Raw genomic sequence first — 13,660 nt, 5'->3', positions numbered from 1 at the left:
CTTTCTTGATGGTTATAATTATTTATCTTGGTTGGTTTGAGTTTAAACCTTCACCTGATATTACAGACTCACTTTCTTAGGTTCAATACCTGCACATATGGGGAGAGAGCCTCCCATCGCATCTTTGTAGATAAGATTGGAAAAAAAGAGAGAAAAATTTTACATCTCTCTTTCTGATATGAAATAAAGCACAAAGCTTGCATTTTTAATCAAAAGTTACACAGAAAGCCTTGTAGGAAGAGTATTATTGAACTTATGTGTTCAGTACAGACCCATGGAAAGGTAGTATTTTTATGAGTGCCTAAATCTGTTTGGTGATGGTTATTCCACAGTTCTGGAGATCTTGATACAGTACTCATTGCTTACACATATTTCCCATCAAATGTGTTCTTTCTCTTCTTGAAATATACATTCTATGAAGTGTATTGCATATGCAATGAAGTAAAACTTTGAAATATTTCTAACCAGTTAGCATTTTATAAAACAGATAAACAACCTATGTTATGCCTATGAACTGTTCCTTAGCATGCCATAGTGTACCATCCAAACACTGAAAATTCAAAGCATACGCTAGGAGTTCAACTATCTCTTAATGCATCCAAGGAGTGAAATTCTTTCTGAAATGAAAATTGTAAGAAAATGTATTGACAGCAGTGAAGAAAGTATTACTATGATTCCTTCTCAAAATTCTGTGATTTTGAGATTTAATATTCAGTTTAGGAATGATTTATCCTAGTCATTTAAATCCAGCCATCAGCATTAAACATATTTAAGCCTGGTTCTCAGCATACCTACTCTATCTTTCCTGCCAGCATTGAATAACAGTGTAAGACTTCATTCTAAACAAACAACAACTGTCTGCCTTCCTTATTGCTCAGACATATTACTAAATTGTTATTTCCTTGCTTTCAAGTAAAAATGTCTATAGCCTCTTTGTAAACCATCTTCCTATAAGTTTCTATAAATTTACTGTAGTAAAGAGGTATTACACATCCATAGTAATGTTTTAAAAACAGGTTTTCTGCTTCCACAGTATTTGTAGTTCAGCCTATAACAATAATGCATAATGCAAGGAAAATGGAAGAGTAACAATATAAAATGTAGCTCAATTGTAAACAAATAATTCTGATGGGTCTATTCCTTTGTTTTAGTTTTTCCTATTTCGTTGATGGAAGCATAGTATTTATAAGAATCAGTACAAAAGGAGGAGTCTTAATACAAAGCACAAAGTTTTTGTTAGTGGAAAGAAGTAATTTCAAAAATAATGGAATCAGTCTACTTGCAACTAGTCCAAGATGTCATCAGTCATAAAGTTCCACCCACATGTATGCTTATAAATGTTGTGTTCTCAAGTTAACAAGCTACATGGCAATGAGTCTTTGATACTTGCAGTGCAGCTGCTTAAGCCTTTGTTATGTTTATGGATGTTCCAGATTAAACCCTATTATAAAAATATATAATAAATTAGCTAGGTTTCAGTTAAGTTTCTATTTTACTTTATATCTGAAATATCAAATTTCTGAAAATTTGAGGTTTAATATGCAAGCAAAAAAGCCAATATAACTAAAGTGTTAGTGACCTTTGTTTTCAGGTCAGCCACTGTTTCCTTCTGTCTTCGAGTTCAGTGGAGCTAACAGAAATGAGAAACAACCTGACTACATTAGCTCTTCAGGCTTCATAATTCACTCCTAATCCTCCTCTTTGACCACTCCAGGTAACTGCCACCTTCTGTCATTTTACTTTCAGAAATGGTTCTAGAATGTCTATAAGAAGCTGCTTAGCTTTTCTGCTTTTTAGGATTTAGTTTTTTTGGAAAGACTTCAGGATTTAGCTGGGACAGTTTCTAAGTTGGATACCCACACTTGAAAACATATGATGTTTGCTTACTGCCATACAAATGTCAAGGATGACACTGACAGAAGTTAGCTTATTTATTAGTATATCAAAACCACTGACCTTTAAACACACAAAATACTGTCCTAGTTGTTTTATCTAAGTAGCAAATTTTCAAATTTGAAAAGCCCTATTCAAATTGGTGTCTGCTTTCACTCTCATCGATTTATTGGTATTTGTTCAGAATCACTTGTAAACTAATGGCTTTATTTCTCAAACGTGTTTTTTATCAATAGTTTGCCTGCATCTGAGAAGTCTCTTTCCTGGATCTATTTCATGTCCATTTGGTTTTATAGGCATTCCTCGCAAGATCTCATGAAATCTCCTTTGATATTTTCTTAGGCATTTGCAGGTGTCTGTTTTACAACTAATTCCCTCAAGCTTTCCTATTTAAAAAAAAAAAAAAAAAAAAAAAAATTAAATCATATGGGTGAGTATATGAAGTACACAGGTGATACATAAAATCAAACCCCCTCAATTACTTTTATTCTAAGATACAAAAGAAGTAATGATGCTAAAAGGTACTTTTTTGAGGGCAAAGGTGGGGCGGGGGGGGGCATATTTTCCTCTGTACGTGACTAAAAAAGGCTGGAAGGTTAAGTGAGCTCGCTCAGGGAGAATAAATCCCTGTCCATGGGGTAGGTGCTGACTTTTCAATGAGATTTCAGAAGCATTTTTTGGAAAATACAAGACGGTTCTGTTCACCTTCCTGAAACACTATTTTCATGTGACATGTTTTCACTTTAGTATATAGGAAATTATGTACCAAAAGAGAAGAAATGGCTTCTTGCTTATTACGCAATGTATTAAGGAGGCCTGAAACGTTGAGAAAGTTTTAGAGCTCACTTTTGTTGTTATTTACAGTAGGGGTAAAGTTCAAGGAGTGTAGCAGCTTGATAGCTAAAGCAGTACTACCCAAATTAGTAGAGAGATGAGCATTTGGAAAGGAGAGTAATTTTACTGTTTAAAATCCTTGAATTCAGTACCTGATTGGTTTCAACACACATCATTTTTCAGAAGGATTATATTTGCTCAAGATCTAGTATCTAGTATCCCCTTTCTTCATTTAGTATTTAACAAGTACATTCGATAACTTCCAATAAGATGTGGAAGCAAAGCAAAGAAACAGTCTTTTGTTGTTGGCTAATATGTTTTATTTGGACTGGGCTCAAACTGTGAAATCTTTTGATCTGTTTTAGACATAGATGTGTGTTTTAGACATTGATTTCTAGTGGTTTTCTAATGTTTTTATGTATTTGAAAGTGGATTAGAATAGCAACTAAAAGGAAATTGCCTCTATTTTCCAGTCTTTTCTCAAATCTTTGTTTTGATTGCTGTAGATTTCAAGAACATATAGTCAGAATTTTTATTAATTGGTGATCTTTAAAGGAATATAGTAAGAGATTAATTACACAGAAGTAAAGTGCAAAACCAATGTAGTACCCTAATGAATTTTCCTGACTGATATTTGACTGTTATGAATAATCTAATTAAATCTTCTATATTGGCTCATTGTGTTGCATTAAAAGAAATCATGCATTTGTTTTTTGAAGGTTTTGTTTGTTTGTTTCTCAAATTGAAATAAAAACTATACAGACACATGGCACTCCAACATTTCAGCAAGTTACATCCTGTGATGTATAGAAGATTTGGAATAAACAATTAAATCTTAACAAAAGTTCTGCAGGATTACAATTAAGTATAGAATCATAGAATCATTTAGATTGGAAAAGACCGTTAAGATAATCAAGTCCAACCATTAACCTGGCACTGCCAAGTCCACCACTAAACCATGTCCCTGAGTATCATGTCTACATGTCTTTAAATCCCTCCAGGGATGGCGACTCAACCACTTCCCTGGGCAGCCTGTTCCAGTGCTTGACAACCCTTTCAGTGAAGACATTTTTCCTAATATCCAATCTAAACCTCCCCTGGCACAACTGGAGGGTGTTTCGTCTTGACCTATCCCTTGTTACTTGGGTAGATACAGAAAATTTCAAAATGTAGAAATACAGATTTGCTAATGTATGAAACCTTCCAATTGATATTTCTAGCAGCTTCTCTGGAAATGAGGTCTAGCTTTATTTAGTTTTTCAAAGGGACTTCTGTCAAAACTACAATTGTATGTAGAAAATTTGTGCTTTTTTTTTCTGGTGCTTTTGGGTGGAAAAATCTTACTGCAAAAGCTTCATTTATTTGAAAATATTATTTATCATCAAAGCCTTTTTTTTGCTGGATGCTAAAATGTATCATGGAAAGTACACATGCATTTTTAAAGGGAGTAATTAATCAGGCCATCACACCTTTGTTCTCTTACTTGCTCCCTTCAAATAGCTGTCTGCTCCCTAACCTCCATCTCAGTTGACTGAAAAACTGTCGTGTTCAACGCTGTCATCAATGAGCTCTCTCTCACTAGACATTATCCACATATCTTTCTTTTTCAACATTTTTCTTTCTTTCTTTTCTTGTGGGTTTCTTCTTGTCTTTTCCTTGGTGATTGCTTTTATGAATAAGTGAATTTATGTTTTTGCATTTCTTCTTGGTGACTGTTAGAAATTGTTGTCTGTCATCAGACAACATCAGACGTTACATATTTAAAAACCACAAAATGCTTTTGGTGTAATTATTGTGAAATATTAGCTAAAAGTAAATCTATAGGTTTCCCATATTACCACTGTGTAATGAATTATAAAAGTTGCTTGTTCCTTATGTGAGGAACAGCCAGACAAACTCAGTATGTTGCCCTCTTTAAAGGCAAATGGTAGAAAATAATACTTATTCAACTCTGCTAAAATCCACAAAAAAATTTTGGGAAGCTGTGTACCAGGTTAATTTGTGTCAAGGGATGACAACTGAAAGACATCATCTTACAGGAGGTCTTGCACATGTTGTGTTTGAAATTTATAGATTCTGTGGAGGTATTTTGGAGGTTGGAATGAGGGAAGAAGTAGGCATAAAAATAAAACATTTTTAGCAGTTCCCAGTATATTGCTCTAGTCACTATTTGCTTTATTTATGAGCCTATCAGACCCAAGTGCATACTCACTCTTACCTGTGACAAACTGGCAAGTGGGATATAAAAATGAAAGATTTTTTCCCTTAGCTAGTGGCTAAGGAACCATTGATCTTCCCTAAACTAACATTAATCTTAGAAAGGCAGGAAGAGGCTTGTAGGTCTTTCATGGAAGTTGAAGGCAGTAAATTGGAAAACAAAAAAAGATCCTTTTGTCCATATTCCTTATTGTTAGGAATATTTTAGAACACTGTGGTTGCCAGTTGATTATAACGTTTATTTCATTAAAGTTTCATGCTTGGAGCATAACTATGCACTCTTTTAAATAATTAGCTTAGTAGTCTACAATGTCATTGATTAGAAAACTAGATATCTTTTTGCTGCCTGTGTCACTTATAGAAACACTCTGGTGATGAACTTCTAGAAAATCCTCTGAAATATTCAATACAGCAATCTCTAGTGAGAAATTCCAAAGTAGTGATACACAGTATCTTATTTTCTTAGCAGATCGGGTAATTTAAAAGAGCAGAAAAGTCTATGGAGGCAATTATTTTTTAGCTTTCTGAAATCAAAGTTGCATGGCTTGGGAGCATGATATGTGGATATTTTGGGCAGTACATTGGATGTTTTGATTGCCATGTCAATCTAACTTCCTCCTCCTGCATTTCCCAATCCTTAGTTCTGCATGAAAATTTTATATAACCTGTGATGGCTGCTTTGTTGTTGTGAAGAAGGATCTGGGTTGGTAAAACTGGATTTGGATTCCAGTTAGGATGCAATCTTTGTACCTGGGCCCTTTGTCTTAAAGAGATATTCAGAAGATGGTAATGTTTTAAAATTTATAAAATTAGTTTGTACATGGCTGATAATTCCATATAATACAGTAAATGTACAGCCTTTTCTTTTAGCACAAAAAAAGGTAGAACTTGGCAGCCGTAAATGCAATAATTTTGTATGGTCTTGCCTCTACAATAAAAACAAGCTCCCTTCTCCCAGCCCCCCAGATCTGTTACATGGACATAAACACACTTTTCAGTGTTGCAGCTTACTTTCTCTCCGATTAGTACAGTGTGTAGGGAGAAACTTCTTGTTCTTGTGTAACTTGAGAACAATCTCTAAACTCTCATGTTTTTCTCTGATGTAGACCAATGTAATGTCTTACTGCTATTTATCTGCTGTTATCTGTCCTCTAATGCTCAGGATAGCTCATGCCAGTGCATGTAAAAGTGGTTATAGACCATACAGCTGTGCTCTTTCATCATTCTGGAAGCATTCATCAGCCATCTCACAGGCTATTGTCATTGTCACAAAAGGTAAAATGCTCCTGAGTAAACTCTGAACATGCTAGCTGTGTGCCAAAATGAGTGGAAAATGGCTAAGCGTGAATAAAATGCTTTTCACTGTTCATCTTTGGCCCTGCTTTTCGGCAATACATCCATTTGATTGTAGATTTACCTACATTACTAAAGTCTTGCTGATCTGAAGTGTTTGAAAATGTCATTCCTGTGAAATAAAAACTGTCACCAGCTGTGGAGACTTACCTATCTTTGTATTTTTGAGTATCGCTTAAGAATGGGATTTGGTTTCTTTTGTATGGCAGGTCCTGAATCAGAGGGAGAGGGTGTCTCAACTTGAAGCTGAACTACTTCGAAGTTCTATGATGGCTGATTAAAGGGAGCCAAAACCTGAACTGTTCCTGAGTTCAGTTTTGCAAATGGAATCAAGTAGTTTTCAGAAAAGTTAAAGTTCACCAATTTACTCTGTTCTAAAGAGAGAGAAAGCAGACTTAGAACCCCATCTTTGAGTGACAGATAAAGTTTAACTTCAGGGTTGGCAAATGAATGTTACTGGTTTTCGGCTGAATCCAGTACCTCAGAAGAATATCTATGAACTATCTTTGATTTCCCCGCCCCCCCCCCCCATTTGAATTTTCCATTTTCCTTATCTCTCAGACTATCCTGGTGATTAAATTGTACACCACAGTGAGTTTAAATTATGAGTGTAGATTGAAATAATTCATTGTTTGAAACAATGAATTGTCTGAAACAATGTCTATAATGTCTGTTGTAAGGTATCAACTCTTGTAATCTTAATTATGAATGTAATATATCTAGCCATATAGTAATGACATGACTAGATAAAGAAAGAAAAGTTTATAATTATAGCATTCTTATTCAATGATGTACAAAGGGTCCAATAACTCAGGAAATGTACATATTAATAATTTCTATTGTTCATACATGAACTATATATTTTTATGCCAGAGGAGTTAAATTCTATTGACTTACTAAGTTGGGAGCAATTTTTTAGAGTTGATAGACTTTTCTTTCAATTATGAAGAATATATAATGTTCCAAATTTGAACCGTGACCTCTGCAGAGAAAGGAAGATGTGGAGATCAGTCCGTTACGGCTGAAAATATACGTGGTACTAAAACTTAATGGATCAAGACATTTATAACAGTGTGTTTTCACAGATTTTATTCATATGCAGTTTTACCAAATTATTCCCATCAGCCTCTTATTTTCATTTCCCATATACGCTTTCTCAATTGATGTGAAACTGTTTGAAAAAATCTGCTAAATTATTTTTGAGAGAGAGAAGCTAAAAGAGAAAGAAAAGAGTGATAGAAGTTATGTACTTGTCTAAAGTATCAAATTACAGTGAACTGAATTAAGCGGTTGTGCTTAGTGTTCGCCTTGGATGGATTTTGTAGTTTACACGGCTATGTAGTTCAAGACTGTATCAATGGAGAAAGCCATAGTAAGTCTCCACAGAGACAGAAAATATCTAGGTGAGATGCTAACTTGCTTCTTATTCCTATTAAAAATATCCATGCAGCTTACAGATCAAACATCTATCTTTTCTACAAACATCGGAGAAGCCTCCATCCTGATATTGCTCAACAATCTTTTGGTTTTGGTTGGAAACATCTTGTCAACTCACTTTCATTTCTGTCCTGTACTCTGAGAATGTCTCTTGTGCTCTCCCTGTTCAACATATGCATCCTCCTACTGAAACCAAGGGCCTGACAGATTAAACTCGGTGATTAGTATTTTGTCTTCCCTGGTATTAGTGTAAACTCTGTTTTTGTGGGTTTTTTTTTTCACTTGGCTATTGACTTAGAGATCATCAGGGGTCCTCTTTTTTTAGTCGTTTAGTCATGGAGATTATAGCGAGTTCCTAGAAACACATTCCCAATTGCAAGGTTTTATCTTTTATCTTTCTCACAGTTGTTTTGATGACAGTTCATCTTTCTGCCACAATTATAGTGCCTTGATGAAAAACCCGTGTTAGATTTTTCTACAGTGCGTGAGCTGTAGCAGTGCTGGAATCCATGAAAGTGTTTCTGTTTCTTGTTCCTTTCTTCAATATGGAGCAGTGTCCTGACTCAGACTGGTTGTTGTAATGAGTGCCATTTTGTTTGGGGTGGGTTTCTGCTAGATGTTGGCTCTAAATTCTCTGTGTCTTTTTATTTCAGGTCACTTTGCTTATAGCATCTTGATTCTCAGTTGCATTAAAAATGGAAGCTCACTCCATATACCCCATTATGGACACATAGATTCCTGTTTCTCCTACATATTTGAATATTTTGCTCTCCTAGCACTATTTGTTAATTAATAGGCTGTACACCAAGAGCAAAACAGCATCTCACGGAAATGCAGTGGTCAAAGAAAAATAGTCAATTACATATTCTGTCTTGTGAAAGGCTGCTCATGGCATCCTTTTGAAAAGGAAGAGAGGCAAAGTTAATTTACTCAATAATATGTTGCAAGTATGAGAGAACAGAACCAATCATTAAAATGAATTGCATCCATATAGTCATTTTAAGTGTCTGAGATACTGTGGTAGGCAAAGCTTTACAAACAGTTATTTCTCATTACGCAGAGACACAAACATACACGGCAAAGAGCAGGCAATAACAGTGAGTGATCTTTGCCTTGAGGCAAAGAAGAGCACCTGCATGTCCATCAGCTGTTGACTTCTGGTGGGGTAATAGTATGCCAGGTGCTCAGAAAGAGCCCTGGGAATGGTTTTCTTCTCAGAAATAAAATGCTTCTTTCAGTTCCGTAGCCTGCAGTGAACATTCTAAAAGCACTGCCTGAAGAAGAGGGAGGTGTGCAATTCTGAGATGCTAATTAAATGTTGGGCTAGGGTTAGTTTGAGGTATATAAATAACTGGCGAAAGAATTAATACATAGGTGTTGGAGAGGAAGTTTAGCATATTAAATGATAAAGCAGTTTAGCAAATTTCTGTATTCAAAAAGCGAGTGCGTTCTGTGGGAGAGGGGTTTTTTTAACCACCATTTTTGTAGCCTGAGGGGAAGGGGAGGAGATGGGGGAAATAGATGCTTATATTAAAATAGATCTACATTCCCCTCATAAAATCATGGTCCCTTTGGGCCAGATACATGTACTTGACAGCATTTCAATGCCGAAACAAACAGGAAGAGTCTGGAGAAAAGGAGGAAGCAGCACAGTATGCATCTGTCAAACAAACCTGTGGCAGAGGTACTTTCCAGTGACAGTCACAAATTGAACATGTATAATGTGATGATCCTTGCTTAATCTTAGCTGTTGGGTTTAGTACTTCTTGTGAACCACCTTCTACTTCTTGAGGAATAAAAAAAAAAGTCTGATTATTAATAGGTATAAAAGTTTATACTAGAATTAGAGAATGCTTAGTGTTTGGCAGTGTAAATACTCTGAAATTGTTCTGTTAGATACGTGTGAACCACGTAACATAATTGGAGTGAATTTTCATGCCACATATCAGTTTAATTCTCTCTTCATGGACTGTAGCTGGAATTCTAGACAGATATAGCTGATTAATTTTAAGCAATAATTATTTTGTCTGTTTTGGAATAATGTAAATCAAGTTTTTCAAGGGGAAAAAAAGAGCTTTTGAAATGATGACTTGCAAAACTTTTCCAGATCCTCTGGTGTGTCTTGGATGTGTCTGAAACAAATTTATAATAATGAGGGGAATATTTGAGATGAAATATGTTGGCATTTACTAGTTGTATAGCAATGAGATCCAGAGAGGACAGAGCAGGCGCTAAGGTGACTTAGGGTGAGTCTGGAAGACAGAACAGTTTTGGCTGCCTTGCTGTGTGGTAGCTCTTTTCTTGTCGTAGATGAGTTGCTAAAGCAACCTTGAGCTTCTTGATGATCTTTAAATGGTCCAGGTCATTAGAGCTCAGCTGCTAGTCCCATGGTTTTTTGTGTCAAGTGCATTTGGTTGCTTTTTTAAATATAAAGTGTTTTTAAGGTACATTTTAAGGTATTTATTGGTGGTGGTAATTTTCCAGGCATGTTACTCACAAATTGATACAAAGATAGATCAGGTTTTGGCCTAAACAAAACATGACAGATTCTTTTATCAAGACTTTAAAAATATTGAAGTCTTTAAAAATCACAGAAAGACATTCTTTTATATAATGTACTTATTGAAAATAAAATGAGAGGTTGTTATTAATTATTTCTTTGTAGCATTCTGTGGGACTTCTAATTGCAAAAGCTTATGCTAAACATATCCAAGAAATTCCTATAACAAACTACCCTAGCTTGTCTTGGTTTTCTGTAATATTTTTGTAGGAGATTAAATAGTAATCAAATCCAGCTTTTCTCTGTTTCAGAGAAAAGAAAGATTTCTCTTCTAAACAAAGCTAAGAGTTTTGAGATATTATTTTCATAGCTGTAATGACATCTAATCATGGGCATTGTACTATATGCTGTACAGACATAACAGTCTTTATTCCTAAAGACAGAGAAACTGCGAGTGAGTGGAAGAGAAATCCATTTAAGTAGGACTAATGTCACTGGGCAAGTGGAAGGATTAGAGAAGGAGATTGGATGAGAAATCTTTCTGTGTGTTACAAGGTAGAAGAAAAAATGTGGGAGAAGAAAGGGGACAGAAGCTGAGTGGAAGTGAAGGAAACAGTCAATGGCATTTAATCAATTCATGTCTGGAAGAAACATGCAAAATCCTTTGCAGGGTGATAAGTGGAGGATGCATTTCAAGAGGCAGTTTTGGAAGACAGCTCATGGCTGTGGGAGTCAGTTTAAGTTGGGAGAAGTGTAGCTGCTCAGACAGAAATACAACAGAAACAAAGAGTGCAAATGTCTAAAGGGTAGAGCCAGCTGGACAGCAGGAATTGGGACAAAGATGCTTTGCAGCTTACCAGCAAAAGCAGCAGATATTGTCGAGGAGAGAGATTCAATGGTTGATAGATAAGATACTGGGGGCAGAAGAGTTAAAAAAAAAAAAAAAAAAAAAGAGCACAGGAAGTGTGGAATGACACATAAACTCATCAGGGGAGTGGAGCAGGTGAAAGGTGGCTGAAAGATACAGTGACTCACCTCTGATGAGAAAAAGTCATGGAAAGTGACTTTGAGATGTGTGACAGTGAGAGGGAAGGAGCAAATAGGTCACACTGAAATAGCTTAGGAGCTGGTCAAAGTAGAAATGAGCAATTCAAAGTTAATTCAGAAGAGCAGTATGGTAAGAATAAGGTGAGCCTGATGCTCTGGTGAGATGACCACACAGTTGATATTTGGCAGAGATGGCGATGCCAAACCTTGATGAGTACAGGGTGTGATAACCTGGGCTCAGGACTGCTCTGTCCAGGCTCTCCTGGCTTCCTGATAGCTTGAAGTACAAGTTTGATGAGCCACCACAGTCTTCCCACCCCATGGAAACTCCCATAGAGAGCAAGGATGATGAAGAGAGCTGAGTATGTAGTAGCTGACAGCAATATACAGGAAGAAGAAAGAATGAGAGCTACAGAACTTCAGAAAACATCACAAGGAGAAAAGGAAGAGAACTGAAAGAGAACTGAAAATGACACCAGCTTATATGGAGAACTACAGTCTGACCCCCAGGCATCCAGTAAGAGAAGATGACAATAAATGATGAATTAAATGAGAGATAATACATATCAATTAATGAACGCCATAATAAGAGCTGAACTTATTTTAGAAATTGTTTTTAAAGTAGATGATCTGATCTGACATGTACAGCTTTGTTTATTCAGTTATTTTGAACAGCTATCATCTAGGAAGCACAGGTGTGAATTCCATTTCTAGCTCTTTTTTATTATGAAACTAATTGTAAAGGCTTTTGAAAACTTGGCTTCCTCAACAAAGTATTTCAAGTTCTCTGTAATCATTTTGAATACAAGATTAATTAGTTTCCTGCAGTAAGACATTATATTGAATATAATTTAATTCTGATAGCTTAATGCATGGCTTGCTTGTGAATGTTTACATGTAAGCAATTTCTCCTTTTAAAAGTTCATACATAATAAGGTAGTTCTGATTTCTTTGGGCTTCTAAAGGTGGAAGTCAGCCTGATTGCAGGAATTGGGACAAAGATGCTTTGCAGCCTAACAGCAAAATCAGCAGTTATTGTGGGGAAAAGACCTTCAATGATTGAATGATTGAATTCAGTTGGGCAAAATAGCACACAGTGCATGAGGTATGAATTTTTAGAGAGTATTAATGTCTGTCTTGCCATATGCCAACTTCTTAATTCTATTTGTGTATCACATGAGCTAATCTGTTAGTAATCCATTCAGTAGGAAAATCAAGCTACTCTTGTAAAGTCTGAGAAATCTGATAGTTTTCACCATCAGAAGGATTTTCTGGAAGCACCACTGAGTGCTTCCAAATGTTGAAACAAATTCCAAAGAAGAAAATTAAATCCAAGTGCTTGTAATTCATTCTCCTAAAGCATTTAAGGCTATATAATCTATGCACATGTATAAATAGAGATTTTAGTTTCAAATTTAGAATGATTAAAAAATTTCAAAGAGAAGACTAGTGCATAAATCAGTAAATCACTGAAACATATGCTTAACATAAGCATGCGTATTGTCCTTGAGAAGGTGGCATTTGGGGATGTAAGTACATATCGAAGCCTACCCTGCATTTTTTTTCTTTTTTTTTTCTTTTTTCTTTTTTTCTTTTTTCTTTTTTCTTTTTTCTTTTTTCTTTTTTCTTTTTTCTTTTTTCTTTTTTCTTTTTTCTTTTTTCTTTTTTCTTTTTTCTTTTTTCTTTTTTCTTTTTTCTTTTTTCTTTTTTCTTTTTTCTTTTTTTTTTTCCCCTAATCTGAATCTGACATTGGGTTGATAATTGGTTCTTATCACCCCAGCCAAAGTTAGGACTCCATTATGTATAATTATATCCCTATTTCTCACATGAGGAGGTGAATGAAAGGGAAATAAAATGACTTTTCCACGTTAAAGCAGGATGCATATGGACTGCAGCATGAATTGAACACAAACTGGATGAAAGCATTTCTCCAAGAAGATGGCAGTGAAAATAACCGCCAAATTATGTTTTGTGTTTTGTTTTTCCTTCAGTTATATATAAATAAAATGGGGTAGAGTGTTGGAGCAATCCACACAACTGTAAGAAAATGTTGTTCAAGTCCCAAATGTCCCAGATGGTTTCATTTACTGTTCTAAATAAAAATTAAAGCAGTTGTTAGCCCAGAATTTTCAACTTAGAAAGCTCATCTAAAAAGGAAAGGGAGAAGTGAAAAGATGGGAACTCAAGTTCAATTTCTTAGTAAATTTAGCCCAGAAAGGCTCATTCAGTTTAAGAATAGCTTAGTGAGAGCTACAAATTTATGTCTTAATAGAATACATGCAGATATGAAAAGGACACAGAAAGGGATTCTTTTTCCTACTGAAATGTTGGTTTTATTTTCTAGTGGGAGTGGTAGTAAAGATATATGTGTTGTATCTC

The sequence above is a fragment of the Balearica regulorum genome, chromosome 5, assembly GCF_011004875.1.
Source record: "Balearica regulorum gibbericeps isolate bBalReg1 chromosome 5, bBalReg1.pri, whole genome shotgun sequence".
In the NCBI taxonomy this organism is placed as follows: Eukaryota; Metazoa; Chordata; class Aves; order Gruiformes; family Gruidae; genus Balearica; species Balearica regulorum.
Note: the sequence above shows the minus strand (reverse complement) of the source record.